The sequence below is a fragment of the Haemaphysalis longicornis genome, unplaced genomic scaffold, assembly GCF_048455015.1.
Source record: "Haemaphysalis longicornis isolate Haplotype H1 unplaced genomic scaffold, Haemaphysalis longicornis Haplotype H1 scaffold_10, whole genome shotgun sequence".
In the NCBI taxonomy this organism is placed as follows: Eukaryota; Metazoa; Arthropoda; class Arachnida; order Ixodida; family Ixodidae; genus Haemaphysalis; species Haemaphysalis longicornis.
In genome coordinates this window covers 128,150,058-128,176,832 of record NW_027526204.1, presented here as the reverse complement: position 1 = coordinate 128,176,832, position 26,775 = coordinate 128,150,058, and the positions used below count along the sequence as shown (strand labels likewise).

The 26,775-nt window shown below is 49.2% G+C and overlaps 1 protein-coding gene and 1 non-coding gene across 5 annotated transcripts in view; one reads left to right on the top strand and one right to left on the bottom strand.

Annotated features, from left to right (window-relative positions):
• The window catches only part of Grh (grainy head), a 118,818-nt gene that overhangs the window by 26,743 nt on the left and 65,300 nt on the right, over window positions 1-26,775 (top strand). Inside the window, exon 1 of one of the 4 annotated variants that reach the window (XM_077690698.1) lies at window positions 20,973-21,169. The exons of the other annotated variants lie outside the window; for them this stretch is intronic. The gene's annotated coding sequence lies outside the window, so the exon portion shown is untranslated. Of the gene's footprint in view, window positions 1-20,972; window positions 21,170-26,775 lie in introns of those variants that run through there. 4 annotated transcript variants of the gene reach the window in all.
• Window positions 9,690-9,760, bottom strand: Trnap-cgg (transfer RNA proline (anticodon CGG)). Its single transcript has one exon. It is a non-coding gene; the product is annotated as a tRNA-Pro (tRNA).

Here is a 26,775-nt window from a genome sequence, read left to right as displayed (position 1 = left end):
GTTTTTTTCCACAGAGCAATAGCGGCGCGTCGATGTTCGCGCGCTCGCATAGCTTAGGTCGCTCTCAGGACGCTCTAGACGACAGTATGGGACGCCTCGGGAATGCAGTGCACGGACTCAGACGATAAGCGCCGCAGGGGAGCAGTCTCGGCAGCCCGATAAAGTTCACTGCTCCTTGTAAAATGCACCGTTCACCAAAAAGCTCTCACAGGGCACCACATGCGTATGGCTATAAAGTTCCAGGACTGAGGATACTTCGTTTCACTAATTCCGTGCAGCGCGCGCGAGGTTACGGCTAGACCCAGCCAATGAGAAGAGTGGAAGAGGTTGCATTAGCCAATGAAAGGAGAGGGGGGTGGAATTTGTACCTCGTGTTACTCCGCGCTCCCGCATCACGAAGTAGATGGCATTCTTCGGGCCTATATTTTTCAGCGCACAGCAAACGCCTCTGCACAACTCGTAACTTCCACAGCGCTGCATGGCATTGACGAAGTGGAGTTATACATGTCCGCTGGAATCGTGCGAGGCGTTTGTGGATGGCTTCGAAGTGCCAGGTCAGCTTGCATGCGTGTGCACGTGTCAAAATTATTGAATGAACGACGTAGAATTATTCTTACGGGCGTGGTCCCGAAAGGTCTACGTGTAACTCCACGTGCGTGTACGCCCGACAGTCTCCGTTGCGAGGGGGAAATCGAAACCCCTTATATAGCGAAGTATGCGGTGGTATCGTCCAGAACACGCTAAGATGGTGATAATCGGTTGTCGTCGCTGTTGGTCATTATGATGATTGTACGAATGACTGTAGCGATGTATTAGTACTACTATATAGTATATATATAGTGCAACAATGCTTCAGAAAGGTGCTGCGCTGCTAGGTTATCTTCTACGTTTATCCAAGACACCTAGCCCGAGGATGTCACTGCCCTTTCATTCATGCGTGCGTAAGGTCAGGTTACACATATCTTTTTTTAGCATAAGGGCGCATCGTGCAGTTTTCCACGTAAACAAAGTAAAACATTGAGCCGTTTAGCAGTTCAGTGAATTGAATCCGCGCGTATCTTTGTTAAAACTAAAGTTTCGTTACATAAAGAAAAACCGGCTGGACAATCTAAACCTCCTCCTAAGTTCACAAAAAAAAAAAAAAAACGAAGGAAGCTCACAATAAGCGTAAGACTTGAAGGTATAGCGAAGCTGTACGCAACCTTCCCGACCATCACGACGGTTTAAGTCCACGATTGCAGCCGATTTGCTTCTTCTTCACTGCCGCAACGACCTTTACTCCATCTTTGTTGCTATAACGGCGAAGAAGAAGCAAATCGAAGCAGCACAACGATCGAAGGGAACGCGCACACTTAAACTGCGTGCCCGCAGGTGCAACGCGTACCCTACCCCGTGTTCTGTGTATAGCAGGTGGCGCGATTCCTCTCCCCACAGTCGCGACCGTGAGTAAGCCCTTCGACTCTCGAATTCTAAATCGCCGAGTTAGAAAGACGACTGACTCTTAACTCCGTTGATTCACCAGACACAGCTTCGAATCCTGCCCGTGATTTCTTCTCTTTGTACTCAGTATAATCCTACACAGTACTGCTATATATATACCGAGTTTTGTAAAACGCCGGAATCAACGAATGGCTGAAGAGCTTCGCTGTATCTGATTTCGCCAGATTACGTTCACGCTGGTTACACGTTCGCCCGTACAGCGTGTGATAGCGAGGCATGAACTGCCGGCGGCGGTAACCTGGGGTGTAGTAGAGGAGCCTCGTCGTGGCCGCGGCCGGGCGGCGGCTCCCGGAGCCTCTCCTCCGCGCGTGCGTACGTGCTCGTGCCGCGCGAGGCGGCAACGACCTGCAGTGGCGGTGGCGGCGTCTTCAGCGCACCGCTCGCATCCTACCCGCCCCGCGCTGCGCTGTCGACGCCGACTACGCCTCGGGCGGGTTCCTACCTTCCTCGGATGCTGGAGCAGCGGCAGCAGCAGCAGCCCCGAGGCGCGCACGGTCCCCTCCTCTTTAGGCGTCGTTTGGCGAATATGTACGGGCAGCAGCAGCACTGCGTGTATCGTAATCACGACGCACTAATGCGCCAGGCTCCTCGCTCCTCGCCTCGTCCCCGCTGTTCGCGGAGCTGCTGAGCACGACACGAAGGAAGCCCAGCGCGGTCTGAAACTAAATTGTGGACGACGTTGAGACGAACACGCGCGCGGTGTGATTGAGCGTTGGATGAGCTGTGTTTGGGTTCTCGGGAGAACTGTAGTTAGACCGAAATGATGCTTGAAGTCCAAGTTGTGCTATCCGGTCGATCTGATGCCTGCAGTGATACTTTACTAGAACTGGTTGCCGGCCGTTTCGGGTAAGGTCTCAAACACGCGGTTATTAGCTAAGGTGAAACATTCGCATGGAAGGAGACACGAGCGGGCGCTTGTGTATGTTTCAGCTGCGCTCATAACCTTATTTTATACCTCCACGGAGCGAAAAGCCTCTATCGCACTGTCAGAAACAGCCGGCTTCTCTTTTAAAGCGAAGCTTTACTGTCATCATTGATGCCGTTGTACGGCAATACGCCCTGCAGGAAAGCCAACCACCTCTGGCGACGACGACGATGATGATGATGATAATTGATCGAGAGTTAAGTGAGTGAAAAAAAAGCGCTTCCTGTAGTCACAATCGAAGAATTGAACCTGGGGCGATATTCTCGAGTTTCGTCCCTTTTGCGTCCCTTTCAAAAGTATCCCTTTTGGCAAGCCCTGATTGGCTAAAAGCAAACAACCGGAAGTGCCGTAACACAAACGCGGCAAACCTACTGCCAACGCTCACTGCCGGAAGTACGTCACGAGCAAGGCGCGCAAAAGGGACAGTTACGAGAATACCGCTCCTGGGTCTCTCAAGTTATATATGAATCGGCGTCGGCGTCTATCCGACTGCTCCATTTCGACATGGTCGAAGAGAACACGAAGCAGCAGGCACCGATTCATCCCGTACACCCCAAACCCAAACGTTAGGCCTATGGAGGGCAGACCCGAGAGTTGCTGTGGGTATTATTCTAGAAAAGTGAGCGTATACCTCCAGAGTAGCACATTCTCGCACTGTGGGATTGGCCAACCAAAGAATCAATCACGAGAAAGCGTCGCGTTCAACCAACGTCGCCGTTAGACGGAGGAGCCGTGATTTTTGTACCATCGCGTTTTTCTTTTTTTACGCATGGCTTATGTTGTACCTCGAAATTGATTTTTTATTACTTTCGTATTCATAGAGTATAACTAAAATGGGGTTAAGTATCAAGTGTCCTATCAAACGTGTCGTATGGACGTATTACTCCGGAAAAGAAGAGGGGGGGGGGGGTAATTTAAACCGCCCCAGTTAATGAAAACCCCGTTCATAAAGGATTAATATCTGTGCTACACGGTGGTTTCAAAGGCCTTCCGAAGACCTTCGAACCAATTATCTATCTGGTGGTCCCGCCGATTACCAATCAGGCGTACTTATAACCAAGCGTTCAATTGCCAATTGAAGGGCATGCTGTGTAGCGCAGGCATTACCTAGACACTTGCTCAGGTATGCTTCGCCTCAGTGCATCGACATCGACAGATGCATACAGATCCCACGTGACGTACGATTGGACTGATTGGGATTGTCTACGACTGCGTAACGTGACAATGAAGTTTTTACAGTGCGAAAGTGCCGGTTTGAGTCGTATCGGTATACGCTGGCCGTCGTCATTCCAAGAATGTCGCATTAATTGGTCCCTCGGCTGCGTTGCGCTGAAGCAGACGGCCAGGAGTGTCCTAATGTGTTACTTAAAGTTCTAAATTCCGAAATAGCTTTGTGAAAACTAGGAGCGTGATAATGAGGACCAAATGCGAAAGATTCGCGGCGGAAGCTAAATACGAGAATGGCGCCAACGTATCATTTATTAAGAAAACGCAGAGTGGCGTTGAGTACGGGGCGGTTTAACGTGCACTAAAAAGCATTGGATGCCAGCCAAATACAGTCGAACCTCGTTATATCGAACACGGGTATATCGAATTATTGCTTATATCGAACCATTGTCAGTTTTTTAAAAGAATTACATGCATTTTTAATTTTCTGTATCGAACTCGGTCGGTTAAGAAATGGATATATCGAACTCAGCGCCGGCCGAAAGCGCGCGCTCCGGAGACAGGCGGCAGGCTTTCCCGCAATGCAGGGGAGAATAGCGGTGGCGCAGCAGGCGTTTGCGACTCAAACGCATGCCTGAGGTGCCGGTAGCGTCATTCAGGCTAGGCGGCATACGCAGTTGGCTGACTCAGGCTCAGCCGGTTCACCAGTTGGTTCAGTCGTTGTTCATCAGCTTCAGTCATCGACGCATCGTCTTGTCTTGTTTCAGTCGATAAGCACAAGCCTCAAGCCTCAACGCCTTAACGAACTCTTCAGCGTCGTGCGTGGTTTAAACTAGCGGACACTGTTCGCGCAGTTACGTGACTGTGTTTGCAAGGCGCTGTGTCAGCCGCATGCGGCGTGGTGATGGCGGCAAACGTGAAGAAATGAACGTCACTGACGTTTGCGACCAAGCTGGAAATCGTCCGCCGCGTCGAACCTGGATGGCGAACCTGGCCCTTCGACCACCGAGGACCCCGCTCCGCTCCCAACTGCGGGCGAAGCTGTGGCCGCTGTGGAACTTTTACGCCGCTACTTCGGTGGAATGGAAGGTAGTGGTCTCGCGTTCGTGGACTCTTTGGAAACCATGGAGCAGGCTGTGGTACGACATGCAGTCAACTCGAAGAAACAGTCAACGCTGCTGCAGTTTTTTTCCCCAGGGAATAAATAGTTCACTTTAACGCTTCATGTGAGTAGTCATTCTTGTCGTTGCCTTTTTAGTGATTGAATCGCGCTGCATTTTGACGCGTTTTTGAACAAATTTTATATATCGAATTTCGGTTATATCGAACTATTTCACGGTTCGCGCACTGTTCGATATAACGAGGTTTGACTGTACGCCTACCGCGCTGAATTTTCCGATTTAACGCGCCAAACAAGAGGTGCGTCATAGGAAGCAGAACCCGATAAAATTTACTACTCGGAGCTCGTAAACATACGCCTCGAAGACAAAAATACGACCGCACGGCCGAAAATCGTGCGCGGCATCGAAAGGCGTCAGCCCTGAAACCACCTGGACCAGCGTATTTATACAACAGACCGTGGCTTTTCTTCGCTCTCTCAGACATTCGGGCATTCTTCAGACACTTCAGACTTCAGTCTTCACTTCAGTCTTCACTTCAGTCTTCACATTCAGTCTTCACATTCAGACATTCAGTTTTCACACTTCAGTCTTGAGACATGCAGACACTCAGACATTCAGGCATTCTCAAACACTCAGGCATTCTTCAATCGTTTTGAGATAGACTCGTAACTTGCTCGTGTATACAGCAAACCCTCCTTGTAACGAAATCCTCTCGACAGGAAAATGCATTCTGTATAAGCGATATTCGTTCTCCCAATTCGCTGCAATAGCAACCGTAAAAAACCTCGATACGCGAGGTTTCGAACCAAGCGATTTAGTTATAGAAAGAACTCCTCTAATTCTGAGCGGAATGAAGGCACGGAGTTTTGCGAGTAGCATGAGGAGTAATCCTTAATGGTTCGTACTGAGGCGCTGTCGTTCACCTAGGGGCACTTCGGGCCGAAATCTGAACCCAAAATCTGAAGATTTTACTTAGGGCGTTCGTATACACTTTACACTTTGATCTTGACCCGGTAACCATATAGGCCGAGAAGCTATAGACATTGCAGATAGCCCGGCCGCTAACGTGCGCTGGAACACGCATCTTTTCCAAGCAGCATATTTGGCAAGCTTTAGCGAGTGCCGACGGCAGCCGAGATTACTTGTCGCTCAATTTGCAAACAAGCTCCTCCCCTCCATCCATCGTTAATAAGGCGAAGGCGGCGAGGCCCATCTTCGCCCTGTCACAACGGACGGACACACACTCACGACAGACACACGTGTACAAAGAAAGCAACGCCGAAGGCCGCCTCCTTAAAGGAAAGCCGATACAAGAAACCATCGTACGAAAGCTTTCCCGGCGTATTCAAATTCGCCGCCGATAATGGCGTTCTTCTCAACTCAACGCACGCGTCGTAGTACTATACACATATATATGTATACAAAACAGTTGACCGGCCTCTCGAATACGTCCTTGTTCAAGCCTCGTCCTTGCCCGCGCAGCGCCGCGGGTTTTCTGACTGTCGGTCGGTGGGTCGGTCGGGTGATTCCGTTTCGCCAAATAACAGCCTCTCCGCCACGGCGGAGGAGCTATTCTCGCGGCCGGCTTCGCACTGCTTATAATACTCTCGCGGCGGCGAAGGGGCCAGCGCAAAAGGCTCAAGCCTTTTTCGCAAGCCGAAGAAAAGAAAGCGGCGGCGGCGGCGGCGGAGTTTCAATTGCCGCGGAGTCGAGGCGCGGGCGGTGGTTAACGTGTCAACTACGAGACACGCGGCGCGCAACGATTCCAGTGAGCCCACCGTATCGCTATTCAGGTCAACCTAAGGAAAGACGGAGACCGGGGGGAAATCAGTGCGTGCGTGTGCACCGTAGTTGAGCTGCAGAGCAGCGGAGTCGCCGTGTATGAGCAGGGTATGGAACGCTGCCAGGTTTTGTGTAACGCAGTGGGGGAAACCTCTCACTATACTCCTCGCGCATATATACGCACACAAAAGGCCCGCAGGCGATAGATACACTCGCAATAGCGCCGATAGCCCCCTTTCTTTTTTTTTTTCCATTTTTATCTTTCCCAGAACAGATTTCGTTGCCTGTATTTTTTTTCTTTTGTATTGCAGCGGAATTTGTAACGCTTTTCAGTATACAGGAGCGCCGGAGGTCTTGCTCTTGGGGTCAGTGACGTAACATCGTCGAGATAAAAGAACCCCTCAGTTTTCTCGGCACCGTGGACCAGTGCCATGATTGAGGAATGCGGCGGTCCGCTATAATACAGCGTTCGACTTTTAAGAGCCGGGAATTACGGGGCGGCAAAGTTCTCCGTGCCCTTTCGAAAGGATGTATAAGCAAGTTGTAATTCTACATCCGCTATTCCATTGAGCGCTCGGAAGGACTAACTTCACCGCACGGTTAGAGTACGGGTGTTTTATAGGCGGTACCCTACTCGCAATACGGGACTCCGCGACCGTGTTCCGAATGGATATGCCGCGTTGAGTTCTTACGGGACGGTCCCTTCGTTCAGTCTGCTTGTCGCGCATTATATGCGGAAAACTTTCAGAGTGGGTCAGCTTTGTGCCGCTGTTTCGCCCTAGCAACACCTTCAATCTATGGAGGACCGCTAGCTCTCAGGTTTTTTCTTTTTCTTACGGTTTAACGCGAAGTCTATTGTATGCGCCAAGCGTATACAGGGAACACAAATGCTTTTTTCTCGGGGTATTTCGCATTTTTTAGGAATCAACGCCGCCACGGCCACGTTTGAACACACGACCTCGTCAGTAGCAGGAAGATGACTATCTAATGAGACAGCGGCTGCAGGCATACGCACGTACGTGCACACACACACACACACACACACACACACACACACACACACACATACATACATACATACATACATACATACATACATACATACATACATACATACATACATACACACACTCATACATACATACATACATACATACATACATACATACATACATACATACATACATACATACATACATACATACATACATACATACATACATACATACATACATACATGCATAGGCGTTGCGCTGCTGAGCACGAGATCGCGGGTTCGATTCCCGGCCGCGGTGGCCGCTTTTCTGATGGAGGCGAAAAGCGAAAACGCCCGTGTGTACGAGATTTCGGCGCACGATAAAGATCCCCAGGTGGTCAAAATTAATCCGGAGCCCTCCACTACGGCGCGCCTCATCGCCTGCGTTGCGTCGGCGCGTTAAACCCTACAATCATCAATCAACATACATGCATACATGCATACATGCGTACACATACATACATTCCCATCCACCCCATTAGAACCTCCTGCCATGTTCGTGTGCACGCCTGCAATAGTAGCAATGACATTTATTGAACAATACAATACGAGTTACCTGCGGAAGGAAAGTGGTAGTATCAGGCAGTGAACGGCGGAGGGACATAGCGAGGAGGTAGCAGAAATTCCGTTCTAAATGCTCACCAGCTCACAGGAAACGCACAGCCACGGGTATTATAAATGCGATTTCTTGTAATTATGTGCAAATAAAGATTTGATTAGATTTGGTTAATAATTTATGGCGACGACGACGACGACGACGACGATGATGATGATGATGCTTAGTGGATTTACCTCTGTAACGGGGCGACGTTGCACAGCGACCTTAGCCGTAACGCCACTGTACAATCACCTCGCCAAAAAAAAAATGCAATTTTTGCGCTAGTCTGACTTCTATGTTCGCATGTCTCCCCAGATTGTTCTCTACTCTTTTCCCACCAGCATTCTAACCTTCGTTTAAAAGCCTCTACTGCTATCCAATTCACTTATACGTTAACCTTAACCTAACCACTGCCAACAGCACCATCTTGCGAAAGACGAGCTGATGGTCGGAGGTTTCCCATTAACAAATGACGCTGTGAAGTATTGAGGGGTGAAAATCGACGAGGTAATATGCTAGCAGCGCGCATACCACGACTGACACTTACGACGTCAGGGGCGAGCAATCTTTACGCCCGTCGCCAAAGACGTATACCGACACCCGGAAGCGCATCACTTCGGATGTTGACCTTAAAGAAAACTGAGACCCCTGACAAGCCGCTTTCAACCTTTTACGTGGTTTTCCCTCAATCTCTCTCAAACACACGACCGTGCCTCACCGACGGACCGGTTAACGCTGCCAAGAAGTTAGTTCTTCTATCGTAGTATCTTTAGATATATAATACTGCGCAACCCGAAGGCAACAATAAAGAGGCAACGAAAATGACATCTACGCGTGCTGTAACCAGATAGCACCACCGGCGCCCTCCCCTTCGCCCTCCCCTATATATATATATATATATATATATATATATATATATATATATATATATATATATATATATATATATATATATATATATATATATATATATATATATATATATATAGAAATAAGGGTTGGCAGCCGAGAAAACCTCGGAAAGCAAAGGGGAGGATGTGGTAGATCATTGAAACAGATTAAGAAATTGGAAAGAAAGAAAGAAAGTGAAGAAAAAATGCCCGCCAGGTGGGATCCGAACCCACGACCTCCAGAAACCGGTCTGGTGCGATAACCACTACGCTACCGGCGGGGCGATTTTCCCATTCACTTTCTGGGGTATTTATGTTAGGTATGTTTGTTTCCTGTGCTTGGGGGTGGTAGCCAGCGCCATTCGGACTAATCGGGGTGAAGGGGACCTTCTTTTTAACCCCCGGGTCGTGACTCGAGTGTCTACGACATGTCCAGAGTGGTCGACCAGCTTTGAACCCTCTTAAGCTCCCTTTGGCAACAAGACTGCCAGAACAGAGGCCCTCGCTATGCATGTAGCGAATCAGAATAGGAAATGAGGGGCTCGTTGAAAATAACACAGAAATAAGGGTTGGCAGCCGAGAAAACCTCGGAAAGCAAAGGGGAGGATGTGGTAGATCATTGAAACAGATTAAGAAATTGGAAAGAAAGAAAGAAAGTGAAGAAAAAATGCCCGCCAGGTGGGATCCGAACCCACGACCTCCAGAACCGGTCTGGTGCGATAACCACTACGCTACCGGCGGGGCGATTTTCCCATTCACTTTCTGGGGTATTTATGTTAGGTATGTTTGTTTCCTGTGCTTGGGGGTGGTAGCCAGCGCCATTCGGACTAATCGGGGTGAAGGGGACCTTCTTTTTAACCCCCGGGTCGTGACTCGAGTGTCTACGACATGTCCAGAGTGGTCGACCAGCTTTGAACCCTCTTAAGCTCCCTTTGGCAACAAGACTGCCAGAACAGAGGCCCTCGCTATGCATGTAGCGAATCAGAATAGGAAATGAGGGGCTCGTTGAAAATAACACAGAAATAAGGGTTGGCAGCCGAGAAAACCTCGGAAAGCAAAGGGGAGGATGTGGTAGATCATTGAAACAGATTAAGAAATTGGAAAGAAAGAAAGAAAGTGAAGAAAAAATGCCCGCCAGGTGGGATCCGAACCCACGACCTCCAGAACGGTCTGGTGCGATAACCACTACGCTACCGGCGGGGCGATTTTCCCATTCACTTTCTGGGGTATTTATGTTAGGTATGTTTGTTTCCTGTGCTTGGGGGTGGTAGCCAGCGCCATTCGGACTAATCGGGGTGAAGGGGACCTTCTTTTTAACCCCCGGGTCGTGACTCGAGTGTCTACGACATGTCCAGAGTGGTCGACCAGCTTTGAACCCTCTTAAGCTCCCTTTGGCAACAAGACTGCCAGAACAGAGGCCCTCGCTATGCATGTAGCGAATCAGAATAGGAAATGAGGGGCTCGTTGAAAATAACACAGAAATAAGGGTTGGCAGCCGAGAAAACCTCGGAAAGCAAAGGGGAGGATGTGGTAGATCATTGAAACAGATTAAGAAATTGGAAAGAAAGAAAGAAAGTGAAGAAAAAATGCCCGCCAGGTGGGATCCGAACCCACGACCTCCAGAAATATATATAAAATATATATACAATATATATAAAATATATATAAAATATATAACCCACGACCTCCAGAAATATATATGTATATATATATATATATATATATATATATATATATATATATATATATATATATATATATATATATATATATACACCATTACACGTACGACGCCCCTGATTGGCACACGCCACGCTCGTTCCCAAATTACTCGGATCAAGGTCGCGGACTCGACCACGGAAGAGGAGAGGACAACAGAGGAAGGGAAATGGGGAGACAAAACACAAATGACCCTTCCGTTATTTTGTTGCGGGGAGACTGACGACGACGACGACGACGACGCTCGTTGATGGATGCGCGAGACGGACGGCTCGCCGAAAGGACACGCGCGTCTGAATGCATTCCGCCGCGCACGCTCCGGCGTTCGGCGGACAAGCGCCCTTGTCAAGGAGACACGGCGCTCTTGTGTACAGGAAACGCTGGCTTGCATTGTGTATAGCCTGTCGATGTATCACACCCGAGCTCAGCAACGCATTGATTCTTTCTCGTCCCGGGCATTTCCCCTCCTTTGTCGACTCCGTCGTCCTCCCCGAAGTCGGTAAACAAGCCCGCGTTGGAGCCGGATGACTGATGCAATCTTCGAAAGAAGGAGGATGGAGAGAAGTGATGGAAGGGGAGTCGGTTGCGACCTTCGCCGAACGAATGCCACTAAAGCTTCCGGAACGTCGTCATCGCGAATGAGACGGAGACTGCAAACAACGCCCGGATCGACGCTCTCGTTTAGGGGTGATACTAACGTGGATGGTTTGGATGGTATGGGCGGTGGGCGAAATAGTTTCCGAGGACGCGTGATGTATAGCAAGGCCGCATGACTTTCGTCTCGAACGTCGTGATTGCGCGGGATTGACAGCTCGGCAGGAACGTGCGACGACAAGAACGACAACAACAACGGCAACAAACAGGAAAGGATCTCAACAAACAAAACAAACGCGCAACGATGAAATCATGTAAAAAAGCATCAACTTTTGCGGGATTTTGGTAACGTTTCGTACGAGATTTTGGCGGGACTACAAAGGAATCGACGTCACAGGGATGTACATAAAGGATAAACTTGACCAGTTTGTTTCAAGGGATATACCCATAAAAGACAAACGACATCACAAGGATACTCCTAAAGGATGAACTCGTTTACAGTTATATTCAACATAAGCGACGTCACAAGGACACATATGAATAATAAACTTGATAATTGTTGGGTACTGTTCGGTACTGCGGTCTATAGTAAGTCGAGCTCATTGGATTGATAACCCCTAAAGAAGCACCCAAGGAAGCAACAACCGAACACCCGACTGTTCCTCGTCTGCGTATCACCGCCTCACCGCCTGTGCGGCATCACGTGCACATAAATGCAGATGCGTCACAACTAAAGAAAACTCAAATTTGAATTCCAGACTCCCGCCACTTCGTGGAACTCGCTCAGCCGAGGCGGCGCAATGCACATGCATAAACCTGATGCGAGAGAAGCGGCGTGGTTTAGAGCGATAAACTTTTGCGCGCGTCAGACGCGATTTGAAATTCACGGTAAGAAAATACGGCGCGCGCTCGTGTTTGGTCATAAACTCGAGACATGTAGGGGTCGGGAGGAAGCGAACTAGCTGGGGATGAAAGGAATGTTTTTCGTCGGATCTGTAAACAAACAAAGAAAAAGCCTCCAAACATCTGTGTCTTGATCCTCCCAGCCCATTTGGGTATCAACTTTACTATCCCACGATGGAAAATAAAAAAAGTACGCGGCACGCGGGAGGGGGGAGAGAGAGAGAGAGAGAGAGAGAGAGAGAGAGAGAGAGAGAGAGAGAGAGAGAGAGAGAGAGAGAGAGAGAGAGAGAGAGAGAGAGAGAGAGAGAGAGAGAGAGAGAGAGAGAGAGAGAGCGTTGATCCCAAGAACCGATTCCTCACGGAGTTCTCATCCCAAAATCCCTCCAACCTATACGGCCTGTCGACTCCTGCCCCCCGTGGTTCGGTTTCAGCCACACTCACCTCTCACTTTCTACTAATTTTCGTGTTCTTTTTTCTTTCTTTAATGGATTTGCCGCACATTTAGCTAGGCGGCACGGGCTTCCGACCGTGACGTGCTGCTCACCGCAGTTCCCATTTTCACCGCGTGAGCGCGCAAATTCCCAGCTGACGCGAAGGGGCCTCAAGCGTGCTGCTGTTGTTACACATTGCAACATGCGGCGCTCGGAAAAAGCCGGCCACCGATCGCGCGCCTGCCTCGGCAGTTGTGTGTTTGTTTCCTTTAGCGGAAGTGAAACAACAATGGACGAACCTCGGCAACAAACGGCTCCTCGGCGCAGGTTGGAGGGGAGGGAGGTGCTTGTTGCCAACGTGTTGCTTGTTGCGGCGACGACGACGGGGGCTCCCCAAATGGCCCCAACTCGGCGGGGATGCTTTCTCCAAGGCGCACTGTCCTCCCCCATGCGTGAATAGGAGGGGGAACAGTGCGGCACCTTTGAGGGTGACCGCGGCTCCAGGAATGTGATGTCTCCGGGTGGGACGTTTATTACGCAGTTATGTTAAGAGTTCGTCTGAAGGCTTTGAAAAAATGGAGATGGCACTGACACTGCACTGGGGACGCGGGGCAAGTGAAGGGCCTCGTGTTTAAATGCGTCATCAGAGAGTGCCACCCTCCGTTTTGAATAAGTTTCTGTCGGAGCTCAACGTTTTTCATTCCATGGGTCTATTCGTTTCACCTGCACCGCGTGAACCAGTTCAGGCGGTGCCGCACTTCGCCGTTCGTTTCAGCGGTGCAGCTCGCGGCACCTGAACCGCGCCGTTCGATTCACTGGTGGTGCCGACGGGTGCAGGACGGGTTCATGGCTTTGCCTGCACTCCCTGCCGAGGAGGTGCAGAAGCAGACGAAAAATGTGCAGGTCTGGTTCCGCCGATGGCGGAACCCGCTTTTCACCGCTGTGAACTGGTTCAAGAGGTGCAGGCTGAATCGAATAGACCCCATGTGTTTCGCGGGCGGACGTGCAGACGTCCGCTTAGTGTACATTACTCCGTATACGAGATCGCCCTGTTAATTTGCCCGGTATCGACCCTTTGCAAAATACTATCAGGCATAGCGGACAAGCGGAAAGCCAGTCGAGCAACATTGCACGCGGCCACGATGAAGGAAACAAAGTGATTGTGCCGGCTGCTCGGCTCAGCGCGCTCACGCATCGCCTAAGCTCGGACTTCACGGACTAGCAGTACTGGGGTACTGGATGATCTGGCGTCTGCGTCGCGGGGATTGGTTTTTCCTATCACCGGGTGGGACACCAACCTCTCTGGTATACCGCGTTTGAGCGACGAGCGCATCCGTGCCGTTTGCAGAGGGGGACGCAGCAGCGAGTCGGCATGACTCAGAACTCGTAACCGCATGTGGTGATAAAATTAAAAAAGCAAGCAAAAGCTCAGAAACCTATCCGATCAGACTGAACTCCGAGGTGACTACGAGTGGCTCTAAGAGAGCGCCGCGCAGCCGCGCTTCCTTTATCATGGCCGACATTTGCGAATGACCGCAGTGTTGTCATCATGAAAGCTCGCGTATGTACTATGTTGCCAACGTTACTGAAAAGGGTCTATTCTTTAGTGTTTGAAGCGATTTTTGTTCGTGAAAATATCGAGCAGCAGGCCTGAACGCGTTGACATCAAATTTGTGTCACAGCAGACTATACTACAACACAGCGCAGGGCAGCGTCCACTGCCCTCCGCTGTCACCCTACCTTCAGTCACTTCAGAGGCGCTACATGGCATAAGCTGAAGGCTCTTTAAAGCGAAGCTTTCAATGCCTCACTGATGGCGACCACCCCGTCACCGAACCGCACTGCAGGAAAGCCAACTTTATGCAAAGGGTGTCACGAAACGATGATTATTATAAGAGAAGGCACACCAAGCGCCCCAAGAAATTAAAAAAAAAAAAAACTCTCCCGTGGTCGGAGTCGAACCTGGGTCCGTCGCGTTATGAAGTCGATGTCTAACCGACCGCGCCATTCCGATACGGTCGAAGCAGTTTGAATTTTTGAATTTCACTCAGGTTGGAAGAAAGCTTCGCGTTTGCACCATCTTTTTCGTAAGAAAGGGGCTTTGATTTTTATTAGCTCAGCCAACCTAGAGCGATTTCGCGTGAACGGGTTGACGCTTCATTCGCGGGGCCTCCCGCATTTTCCGGTGTATAATAGGCTTGCGCAAAGGCTGACGCGCAGCAGACGGAGGGGGTGACGCGGGTATGTGACGACTAGTCTCTATATCAAATATACGCTGCGTGTTTCTTAATAACGGGCGCCTCAATGCCACTACTGACTTTCGGGCTGACATTTCAATCCACTCTATTTATCATAGCAGCAGTAAAAGACTTCACATGTCTGCAAACACCGTGTGTCTGTTCCTTCACCTCGCGTATGTCTTTAATTCAGCAAATTTGCGAATACTCTCGCGTGCTTCGCTCGAATAAAGGCTTTACGAATTACGGCGCAGTTAGAAGGGCCATAAAGACAAAATGGAACTTTTTTCAGTAGCGTAGCCCTCTTGCGGCGGCCGCCCGAATCACACGTTGGGGATTGTAGACAAACACGCCCCCTTTTTTTCCCGCCTACCTTGCGCAGTCGAGGAAGCCGTCCCAGGCGCAAAGCGTGGTTTTGGTGGCACAGAAATGTTTCGATGGCAGCCGTAACACCTACCGGTCGGCCGCTTTCAGGGCTCAGAAAACGGAGCAGCACTTAGTTGGCTCGGCGTTCGCAACTGGCTAATCCAATAAGGCGTCGTTTTGTTTACGTTTTGTCCCCCAATAATGGCGATTTGGTCGCTGGGAGCGAGAGTAGCGCATGCGCAGAGCGCTACTGGAAAAAGGTCCATTCAAGTTCGGTTCATCATTAAAAAAGACTGCTTTGTCCCGATAGCAGTGATACCAGTTTTATCGCAAACTTGAAACAAACAATCGAGATATTGAGGAAAACATACGAAGCGGTGGTGATTCCCCAGACATTTTCCGGCGATTTTCTATGACGTCACCTAATCTTGTTGGTGCGATTGGTGGTAGCCTACTAAAGCCACCGCCGAGAAACATGGCTGGGCGATTGCATAATTGGGCCTCTAGTTGCGTTTGATCGTGCCACTCGAATGATAAGGTGCAGTTAACACACTGACAACTATATTTTGGCGCTGGGCCACATTACGCCACTCCTGCCCATATTACGCCAGCGTAACGCGAAATTTGAAATTTTTAATATTTCTTGAATTTTTAGTTTAAAACACGTACTTCGTGGCTGAAGTGGAGCTGAGTGAGTTGCCAATGGCTAGTTCCTTCAAATTGAACAAATCTTTATTTGTCTTCATGGCCCCTTTAACTGCGCAGCGTCGTCAGCCATGACAACGACGGACTTCGTCTACAAATCCAATCCGATCCAATCCAAAAATTCTCAGTCACACACCAAGACACGCAGCAACAGTCAAGGCACGTCAGTGCGGGTCGTCGTCGATGGATGCTAGGAAGGCAGCGAGGAGGAGGAGGTTGGCAGGAAGGTGGCATCGGAAGAGTGCGTGAGGGAGAGGCACGCGAGGTGGCGGATAGGTTTGGATAGGTACGAAGAAAGAGCGGAGGCGCACGCGAGAGCGTTGACCGGCGAAGTACACCCCCCGGGGCGACGACGCTGAAGAAGGGAGGGCTGCCGCTTGATGCGCGACCCCTCCTGCTTGCCCCCCTCCCTCCTCCCCCTCTAGTGCGTGAGGTTTTTGAAGACGACGCCGTGTGACCCCCCACCACCGCCACCTCTATCTACTCTAGGCAAACAGCCCTCCTGCCGGCAGCAAAGTGCCTACGTCTTTCTTCTACTCTTTTTTTTACTTTCTGCTCCTCCTTCGACCCTGCGTGCCGTGGCCGTGGGCGCGGATAGCATACGCAGACGGAAAGGACAGCGCACCCGCGAGTAAACAAAAATGCGAAAAAAAAAATGTAAGATGGGGAATATGATTAGTAAGCTGTTTGGGCCATCTATTTGTACCACATGTTGCCGCTTTCGGCGTGGAATCCGTGCTCGCGACGTAACAGTTGCGTTCGCGGTATTCCGCGCCGCCGGCATACGCCGGGCTGTCCCTATGACTCCCGTTCCGAGAGTGTCAAAAAGGCTCGAAACTGTGACATCTTTAATACCCGTGCTACGCGAGCGTTTGGAAGGTCATTTGAGTCGAATGACCTTCGAAATTTCAAATGTCATTCGAACTGGAAGGAGTTCTGTCGGTCTGCACGACCATTTTCAAAGGCAGTTGAAAGTTTCCGCGTTCGCCCGCCATGTTGTGGTGTCGCCACTGCTGCCATGTTTCGTTCTTGGCGAAAATTTAGTTTTAGAGTTAAAATGGGCAAAAAAGCAATTATTAGTGATCAGATTGATAACGATCTACAAGCGCGCACAAAACATGCACAAGGTAGCCAGTTTCTTTGTCTTTTTGCGCACCGGTGGTGTCGAGAGTACCAAGTTACATCGTAAACGTTGAGCGAGTGACAGAGAACGAAAACAAGTGAACAAGGGGAAAGTTATGAAGATCTTGCACTTCAAACACAAAGTTTTACTCGTAAATAATTGTTTTTATTATTACGGCTTGCAGAAACTGAGCCCGAGGGTACGACCGTTCGTGTTTCAAAGGCCTCTCAACGGTCAGTTGTCGTGCTCCTTTGACTCAAACGCCATTTTAACCAAATGCCTTTGAAAAACGTCGTGTAGCAGCTCAAAGGTGTCATTTGAGTCGAATGACATTCGACTCAAAGGCCTTCGAAACGCTCGTGTAGCACGGGTATAAGTCTATCCGGATTACAGTGAGTGCACATTTTGCGGAGTATACCTGGTATATCAGTGAAACATTTCCCTGTCTCTGAGACTGTTGGTTACTTCACCGGCTGTCTATAACAGGAGCTATGGATTGATTTTTTACATTCAGCAACAAAAGCAACAAACAGAACGCAGACACAAAAATACCTAGCTTGAATGTGACGTCACCACAGCCCTTTCTAGATTACTGCTGTCAGTTTTCCCAGTGCTGCTCGAGATAAGAGCGGCAGATAGGTTCACAGCCTTCGGCAGTGCATCCAGCTTTCCAACATTACCGCTACGGTGACGTCAGTGCAAGCTACTTTAAAAAAACGTAAATGTAGGTATATTAAGTACCCGGTTTGGCCCATCAATGCGTATGTACCTAAACAGTGTCATTGTTTTTTTAACTTAATGAATGCGTCATAAAATACGTGCTTTTTTTCTTTCTGTCTTTGTTGCCTTCTTTATACCGTTATCCCTCTTTCCCGTCGTATTTCTACCCTCTCTCTCACTTTCTCTCTCTTAATATGTTTGGCTGTCAGAGCTCACAGGGTGTATAAATACAAAAGGAACATAATCATCATCATCATCATCAGCAGCAGCAGCAGCAGCAGCAGCAGCAGCCTATCTACGTCCACTGCAGGACATAGATAGGCCTCTCCCACAGACCTCCAATGATCCCGGTCCTGTGCTAACTGCGACCAATTTATCCCAGCAAACTTCTTGATATCATCCACCCATCTAACTTTCTGCCGCCCCCTGCCACGCTTGCCTTCTTTAGGCATCCACTCTGTTACCCTTGAGGAACAAAAGGAACATAGTATTGGGTAAAGGCTCTTCGCTGAAACCAGGTGCATTTGCGGAAAACACGTCGGAAATGTCCGAGAAAGAGCGCGAGAAAAAAGGTGGAAAGTAAATCATCATAACAATGAGAATAAACGCCTACGGAGGCTGCGCAGTAGAGTCGAATCACATGTTTGCTCCACCTGGGCAAGATGCTCGACGTGGAAGATCATTTGTGTCGTTAGACAAGGTGGAACTGTTGCAAGTTTACTACCAGTTACATTACATGTTACAAACTACTGCAACTTCATCTCCCCGAGCTTCAACTTGCGTCGGGGTATCCTGTGACACAGAAAATGTGGATGGACCGGGCCGGAGCTAGTCGACCGAATCTGCCGAACGGTTGTCGTCGTCGTCATCATCATCATCATACGATTATAATCTTCAGCCTGTTTATATCCACTACAGCAGTGGTTCTCAGATGGGGTTCGCGGACCCACTGAAGCCTTCTTCCAAATTTTTTCCCTATTCTTCACTCCTTTTTTCCTAACCTCCCTAGGAATGGAAAAAGATGGCTTTGCTGCATGACTTGCTCATTATATTTCTCCGCATAACACATGTTTTAAGGTTGGCTTCTTTGCACGACAGACCAGCTGTGCAAAAAAGCCAGACACAAAAAGTCAAGTCGGTATATACTTGTTTGGGTAGCTTTTATTTGCAAGAGCAATTTGTTTAACCATATGACAAACATTAGGGTGCAAGTGCGGGCATTTAATAAGTACGCGGGTGACTTTGGCTGCAAGTGCAAGTTTTTTTGAAATTAGGACAAGGATCGACACATGTCATGGTAGTGTTCCCAATCCCTACCGACAGCCCGAAAGCGGTCCCCGGCACCCTCATTGTTGAGAGCCATGCTCGAATTCATTTGTCGTCCTAGAATTTTCTGATTTCGTCTTTACGTCGACTTAACTGCCTTACCTAACTTCTAGTCCTGTCTCACTGTGTTGCTCGGACGGTCTACCTGTTATCAGTTCTCCAGATTACATAGCCGACCCAACTACATTTTTTTATCTTACTTCAGCTAGGATGTTTTCAACTCGAGTTTGTTCCCTAACTCGAGACAGGGGTTTCCTGTGCTTAAGTGTTACTCTTATCACGTTTCCTGCACCGCTGGTTGGGTTGACTCAAGTTTTCTTTCGATCAAGTTTTCGCTCGACCCCGTAAGTTACCACGGGAAGGACACATTCGTTGAACACGCTTTTCTTCAATGACAGATGTAGCCCACTGTCGATCATTTGGGAGTTTGCCGAATACCGCCCGATTTCCGTCTAGTTGTTGGGATCGGCGCTGAAAACGAGTAGGAGATAGTTAACTTCATTCACCTCTTGGAGCATCTTATTACCCGGGCCAAAGGTGAGGCTATGGGCATACGTGCTACTTTCTACGTTACTTTCTACTTTCACATTCTCGAACCATGCGACGGCGCTTTCTGAGTGCACTTTGGGGACAATTCTGCACAAGTGTTCTCCATACTTTTTGCAGAAGACAAACGACATCGTCCGCGCATCTCAAAGGTCTCAAATATTCTCTTTTTACTCGCATCCTTCACTTTTCCCAAACAAGCTTCCTAAATCAGGTTACGGGTAATAAGGCACTTGGTTGTTATAAATCCACGGGAAAGATGGGGGGAGGGGTTGATTGGAGGACGCACGGTGTTCAGCTTCGGGACTTAGACGTTAGACAGTAACAGTAGGTGTTACATCTGTCACCAGTTGGATCTTCCTCACTGTAGGTAACAATTTCAACGAAGCATCATTTACGTAAATGCTTGCCACACACAACGCCACAGCGCTGCAGTGAAGTATGCGCACTCGCGAGCGCACAGTCGCGGTGAATGACGTGCAATGTACGCAACTCATCGCTGCGATTCACAATCTTTGAATCGCTCCCGGATTCTCGCAGTCGCACACTCTCGTTTCTCAACTTTTATCAATAAAGCTGCACTCCTGTCGTTTTGTGGTAAGGTCTAACCAGGGATCCATAATATTGCTTAAAACGCGCCACATCCCTTCTTTTCTCAACCCGATTTCGAAAAAAATATAGCAAAACCTGGTTTAAAGAGGTACTCGGGTCACAAAACTAACAACGTTATAAGCGGTATTTTATTAATACCGGGTAAGTCTCACTTTGTATCTTGTATCTTCAAGATATTGACGAGCGAAGCAGCGTTTACGTTGAAAATCTAAATTATTTCGGTAAGAGCACCCCAGATAAGAGCACCAGCACTAAATGCGAAGCGGAGAAACACTTCAACTTCAAGAAGCACTGCGTAAACACGCTAAAACCTCGAGCCGGATAGATCGCCACAGAAGACCATCGCTGCTTCTGAAAAACTTCAGCTACATGGATAAGTACGAAGAAGAGCAAGACGCGCGCGCCGCAGAATCCTCCGGAGATCGCGAGTGATGAGGATGCTAAGATCTTCGAGCGCTGCCGAGACATCGGAGAGAGAGAAGAGAGATAAAGAGAGAGGGCGAAAGAAATCCGGCAGTTTCCAGCATCAGCGCCCACTGATAGAAAGGGTGGAAAAAAGGGGTACCGGAGAGAAGGGCCGGCCGGAGGGAGACCTCTCTCCCTCCCTCTCTTACCCCAGAAGGAGCAGTGGGCGAAAGGGGGCGACCGTTGCGCCGCCCTAGCGTCCACGTGCTCTTGCGGAAGGGGGGAAACGGCGCGCGTCTGCAGACGCGCGACCGGTGAGCCGGTGCACGTCGAACCGGTGTGCCGTCGTCGTCTTCGTCGCCGCCGAGAGGATCTTTGAGACGCGCGTGTGCTCGGTGCGCGGGATTCCCACTCCGAGGAGACACGACCTGAGAGAGGAGGAAGGGTTTGTCGATCAGGCGAGGTAAGGGGTGCCCGGCGCGGCGTCGCTGCTGCTTCCTCCACCGCTTGCCGCACCGCCCCCGCACCCCGCCACCCTGTGGGCCCCATGCTTTGGCTAGCCGCTTGCCGCCCAGGGGCCGCCGGCCCGAAGCCCGACTCCCACTGGGCGCTCCCGGCCGAGGATAAGGGCCCACACGCCTCCGCCCGAACTCCACAGGGACCGGAACTGCGCCCGATCCTCTTCTTGTCGCTTCTCGCACCAGCCTGCTGCCGCTCAGGTGGGTCCCCGGAGGCCCCACCGAAATCCCCCTCCGCGGCTTGCCGCTACACGCTGCTTTGTGTATCTCCTTCCTCTGCTGCTGTGCCTTCGCAACACGCCGCTTTGCCGCCACTGCTTCTCGCATACGTTGCCGCTGCCACGCAACTGCTGTCATTTCTCGCTGACGAGCATCCTGTCCTTACCTTATAATGCCGACGCTTCCGCGAATATTTTATTTGCGCTAGTCTAGGCGAAATGAGACCAATAGCAGAGCCACAACTTCTTGGGGGATTCGTCCACGTGTCTTTGTTTACCGAGATGGCTGAGAGCTCAACCGTTTCGCCCGATGTCCGGTCGGTTGACAATCGCTGTGCGCGAGACCTTGGCATTTTGTCTCCTCCGGAGGCGAGAAATTTACCGATTTTTACGCGTATTTAGTTCCGTTGATTCGAAAGTAGCGTACCTGTCAAAAAGAAGCAATACTGTCATGTCGATGAGATTGTTTGGTTGTGACTGTGCGCAGAGTAGAATTGCTGCTAAGAGCCGCATTTCGATCAGAAATGTTCCAGAGGGAAACGTGTCGTTGAGGTTGAGCGTTCCGCATCAACGCACGCCCGCTCAAAAAAACAAGCTTCTGCGCAGAAGCTTGGTTTTCGCGATTTCCGAGTGTTCAGGTTTTGCGCCACACTTTTTTTTTTTTTTTCCAATTTCCAATTCAGTTCTCGTACGTATACGAATCATTTAAGTGCCCCTTCTTTATGTGTTACATAGAAACCTGACCTTGAAAAAATAAAATTCATTTCGCGCCACAGCGCACCCAGTTCCCGCTAACCCTGAAATAGCGATTCTGTGTATATCAACATCAATTTTCCCTTCAGACACCCAAATGTGCGAGTGCAAACACGTTACAGCTGAGGTGACGCACGTTTAGGCAGTTTCGGCGCATGCCCACGCATGCCGCGGCTTCTTCACCAACCGTTTCACATAAAATGAATCCTCGTAATTACGAAATCTTCCTTCATTCGAAATGTTTTACGCTCCCCACTCTACTGCGTCGAGAGCTACGTAGAGTAAAAGCGTTTACGGGAAGTGTTGCAGAGTCCCCTTAAGTCAGTTTCCGTACTGTTTACCAGAACAGCACTGCATCACATTAAGCGTATAAGAGCTATAGGTTGACAAAAACGAAGCTGACTGATCTTGAAGCCTTGCTTCTGCCTGAATATGAGGCGTTTTTGTAGACCTTTATTTCGTAGCAGAACTCATTAGTAACGGCAAAAAAGCAGGGTCAGTGACTAAGTAAAAAATAAAAGTTAAAGCATACAGCCCACGGCCGAGACGCTGAACAGAACGGACGGCAACCTGCACCACATCATGGCACAGCTCGTTGGAAACGTCAAAACCATTAATTTTGACCTGTTCAGTGTCCCCCCCCCCTCCCCCTTCTTTTTTCCCCGGTGAAAACGTGCTTTTTTGACCAGACGGTATTCCGTCAAACGGTGGACTACGTACTAGAAATCGTAGCTTTACAGCTGAACTTTAAATTAACGCGGTCACCGGGAATCGCGAATGAATTCGTCAAATAAGGAACCTCGCAGTAGCGAGAAAGCATTAGCCTATGTGCAACTGCGGGGTGAATCCGAATTTGTTCGTTAATTCCGAAAAATCGGGACTTCGTAAAATCGAGGTTCAATGAACCTTTTCCCAGTACCGGTCCTCCTAGCGGCCGTCACGACTAAGGCACGCCGCCCAAAAGGTCGGGCTTTCGGAGAACTCATTCAGATAATATTGTGGTCCTGCAGTCCCGCCCGCGCCCACGCGTCTCACCCGTACCTTTCACATGAATCTCACGGTAGCAGGCGCTCGTTCCTGTGACTAATCTGTAGCGGTCAAAGCGCCCCTTTTTCTTTCATTTTCGTCACTCCCTCGCTGGCAGCCGTGGACTCGAAGCGTGGTCAGCGACAAACGTCTTTGGCCCTTTCCTTAGAAAGCCTTTTTGATGTGCACGTGCGAACTCACCACCAGCTATCGAAAGAGACAAAAATAAAAGCGTGTAGCGCTCAACAGCATAGCCTCTCCCTAAGCAGAAAGCGGAGGGGCGCCCTTTTGTTTATTTTACCGGAGACGCCTGCCAAGAATGGCGGACCGGCAGCCCGAGCATGCGCAGGTGGTTACTGGAAAAAGGTGCATTGTATCCGCCTGCCTTCAGCGACATCGCATATAGAGGTTCAGCTGCGAAGTCCCAAGGCTATATGCAGACCTATGTGCGTATATAGCTTTCTGCGCTGGCCTGTCGAAGGGGGAAATGTAAAGCGAGCCGATAGTGAAAGGAGAACAAGAAAAGGCAGGCAGTTTCCAAAAGACTTGCTTGTCTCGAACAGTGGCTTTTCCTGAAATATTCCGCCAACATGCGAAGGAATGCAGCAACCATGGGAACTTACAACGCTGTACCTAGGTCGTTGCAGTGGCCAGCCCTGTCAATGCAAACTACATTTTTCGACTGTCCTGAATGCCTGTGGACAGTCGAAACACTTAATCAACGAATAAGTCACGGTAATACTCTTGCGTGTACTGAATTGTGACATCAAGCGTAGATTTTCTGATTCTGATACTTTTAAAGCATGTGTTTCGAGGGGGGGGTGAAGGCTGCATTGTGTTGCTTGTCAAACGAGGTGGAGGCATTCACTACAACTGCGAGTTTGCATAGGTTCAGCTGCAGAACGGAATAAATTTGATCAATAACAAATGAATAACCACAAGTTTTATTAGCTGTATTTTTTTCTATGGCTTCCTTCTTTGCGGTGCCCGTGGCAGAAATACGCGACATGTCTTTCCGCAGCTACAGAAATGCTCCCAAATGTAGTAGCAAACGTACAGCCAGTAAAACGCGTGTCTATACCACAACTTTCGAAAGATTTCGAGAAAACATCTGCGGCGTTCTGAAGTCTAAGCCCCTCGTGTTGTTTAAAGCGAGTTTGTGAAGAGTGTGTTGCTGCAGCTTTAGATGTAACTAGTAGAAATTGAACTCCCAGTTAGACAAGCGTTTCACCGACTGTACAGTGGCTTGTAACTTATAAGCCATTCAAAGCACATCCCACACGCCTGCGACCTATTTGCTGCTGGCGCGTGCTGCCGACTCGACTATTTCCGCTGATTTGTGCTCTAGGAGGCCGTTCTCAGAGATCTGAGGGGATTTCCAGGGTACTTCTCGTTCCAGCGACTTGGTGCGTAGAGCTGCGGTGCAATCTCCGCAACGGATTGATATATTGCGGGTTTGTGGGTCAACAAGGTTCCCCGTTGACGCGATTTTCGCCTGATACGTTTTTATACGCACAGTTCGTGTGACGCTGGTTACTTGAATCAATGAAAACCATCAGCATTTTCATTGCTGCCTCAGAGATGTGCATTCATGGGCGAATGAAACGCGATCGCGAAAATGTGAACCACCACGCACAAATATCACGACGTCTTTCCATGCAAGCCAAATTGACGCAATGCTTAAATTAAAAAAAAAAAAGCAAAATATGGAAATGTGGCTTTCCAAATATACCACTAGTGCACCATTATTGGACCTCCACGAACAACACTTTTCATTTTTGCGTCTATTGGTTCATATTTTCGTGTTGCATTATTACATTTGTCTGTGACTGTAGCTTGGTGTTGGGAAACTGCAAGATGCCATTACTATGATCCCCACTATTTTTCTTTTCTCGTCGGTTCGACATATGCGTTTCCAAAGGCTTGCGCCAAACTACTTTGCTGTTTCAGCTATCACAACATTTAGAGTAAAATGCCGTCTTAACGGAACCGTTTAATTCGAATTACTGCTTTTTTCGAGATTTTCCACTGACCCCATTGCAAGGAGAGTGTAAATATTAACCCTAGCTTACAATGAATTGTCTTTTATAACAACGATAGTTTCCCCAAAATAATTTTCGCTTTAATCGACGTTTTCCATCGTTCCAAGTGCAGTGCGCGGAGAAGAAATTGTTTCCTCTCATAACGAAGTACCTGCTACAACGAAGTCAGGTTCATGTGCCAACGACATCGTTAAACCAGATTTTTTTAAAGCGAAGCTCTCTATGCCCCACTGGAGGCGTCGTTCACCTCATGGTGCCGTCCATCGTTACACCTGAGACACGCAGCAGGAAAGCCAACTTACGAAAAATGTTTCCACAAAGACGCATCAAGCGCCCCAAGAAAACAACGCTTCCCGTTGTCTGAATCGAGCCCGGCTCCCTCGCGCTGGGGCATTGATGTCGATGTGATTGAGCCATTTCGACGCGGTCGAAGCAGTTTGGATTTTGGACTTTGACTTTGACTTTGACTCAGGTTGCATGGGAGGAAGCCTCGCGTTTTAACCGTCTTTGTCTTAACAAAGGGGCTTTGATTTTTGTATCCCAAGAGCGCTAGTCCCCACAGGAGTTAACCCGGCAGTGCAGTTGGTAGCTAACAGACAATCATGGAAAAAAAGTATTGCAGACTATACGCCGCGGCGGCCGCCTTTCTGATGGAGGTGAAATTCAGAAACGCCCGTGTGTTCGAGATTTCGGCGCACGTTAGAGATGCCCAGGTGGTCAAAGATAATCTGGAGCCCTCTACTACGGCGCGCCTCATCGCCTCTGTAGCGTCGGAGCTTTAAACCCATCAATCAATCAATTTCAGTCTACATGTTTATCTCGTAATTTTGGAAACCGTCAGTGCCCGCCACGGTAGCCATGGCGGTCACAGGTTCGACTAACGGCCGGCGAGATGGTAATCCTATATGAGACGGAATACGAAAACGCCCGCGGGGGTCCAATGCTTCGCCGCGCATTTAAAAACCCCGGGTGGTCCAAATTAATTGGAAGTCCTCTGCTGCACCGTCGTACGCCTAATAGCCCACTGGCGGCACGGCACCTTACATCAGAACCAAGAAAAAAAAAAAAAAAAAGCTGCGGCAGTGCGCCTACGTTAATCAGTAGCCGTCTGACAACCAATTCACGAATTGCGTTTGCTCTAATTAATCGATATATAGCGAGCCTTAAAGTCCTGTTAATCAACAAAATTGAGACAACCACTAGTTTTTGTAATCCGTTGCCCGTAATGCGTAGCTTGCTACGCAACCCAGCCAAAAACACAGTTTGTGGCTCAGATTAAACGTCCCCTACCGACAAAGTCCTCTGTCATTGACTTCAACGGATTCTATTCTGCGCTGTCAAAATCCATTCTCGGCCCACAAATTTTGTAATCTCTCAACCGAGTTTTCTGTTTTCCCGAACGTCGATTCCGCCCCCTAGGCAATTGCCAAACCCGAAAACCGTCTTTGGCGTAAACTAAACGGATTCTCTTTTAAGCAATCTCTGAGGAAGTTTGCTACAGAGCGCTTCTAG